This window comes from Dermacentor andersoni, chromosome 11, assembly GCF_023375885.2.
Source record: "Dermacentor andersoni chromosome 11, qqDerAnde1_hic_scaffold, whole genome shotgun sequence".
Classification (NCBI taxonomy): domain Eukaryota; kingdom Metazoa; phylum Arthropoda; class Arachnida; order Ixodida; family Ixodidae; genus Dermacentor; species Dermacentor andersoni.
Window position 1 is genome coordinate 64,060,539 of NC_092824.1, and position 1,302 is coordinate 64,061,840.

Genomic DNA, 1,302 nt, shown 5'->3' on the forward strand with positions numbered 1-1,302 from the left:
TCTTCATTAGGCAGGAAGGATATCTTCTAGGCGTTACTTCAAACGAAATTTTGTTGTAGGTGTTCAGAATCTGGTGTGGTTTACTCTTTGCAAGTAGGATAAGTCTGCCGCTAAATTTCACTACTTTCAAATAAGGTTTGTGAAATAAAAGCAAGATATCTCTCGCCATAGACAATGAGCTGAAACTAAGGATGACTGAATGTTGTTCACGTTCACCCGATTACCGCTCTAGCAAGGATCGATCGCAGTATGCGCAACTTTGTATAACCGACAATACTTCCTTTGGTGATCTCAGTGAAGTGCCATATTCATCAGACATATTTGCAAGAGCTGAGCAGTAAACGCATTCCTATTGAACCATTGAAGCCGAAGTGGCGGTAGTCATTGTTCTTGCGTTATTTAGTTCCAGCAGGGGCTGGTGGTATAAACGTTATTTTTTATTCAGACTGAGATACTGGCCTCCGGGTTGGTGCTGGTGTTTAGTTCGGACACCGGTGATTCTAAATCAGTCTATGATATAGGAACCCTCCCTCATTGTGGGGCAGCCAACCAGAATGCTCTCTTTTGGATAACCTCCATGGTTATATTGAGCGACGACTTCGGCGGAATGTCAAGAAAGCCCTGCGCGTCAACCACGCCGGGACCGCGTGAATAGCGACATTCATTCCAGACATTACAGACAAATATGATCTGCTGCTTTTTATGAGCTCTGTTTATAAAGGATCATCTCCGCATAAACGTTGATTTTCAGAAAAGACAGAAGAACTGTGCGATCCCTTCGGAACTCATTGCCTGAGGATATAAAATAAAAGTGCGAAAGGCGAGCACTCTTACAGTATTGAAGCACTTGTCATACCCGGACGATGGAAAGGTAACCGTACCAGTATGGCTTGTAATTAAGCGCTGGCAGAAAAGAATGATCCTTGTACGTAATGATCTTTCTCATTGTAAAGCGGAGTGGTCCTTCATATTGCTCTGTGGGGCTTCCGCCACGACCAGAAACCAATATACGTATCAGCACGGAGAAGTACACAGTTTTTGTTTTATCTTGTGTCATGCTGCCTGAGCTCCAACAGGCGGTTAACGTTTGTTTGCAGAAGCGCTTACGACACTTCGGGTCTGTAATTACAGTGGTAAAAATAGTAGACTACAAGAGCAGCAGCTCCAGCTAAATTCAGCGAGTGCCCGGTCTGCTTCAGTCAGATTTAGACTGATAAGCGCAGTACTGATGTCGCAGACTACTAGTAGACCGGTAAACTTTTATTCAAGTTGGGTTTTAGAAAGCTTAGCCTTTTTTTCGTT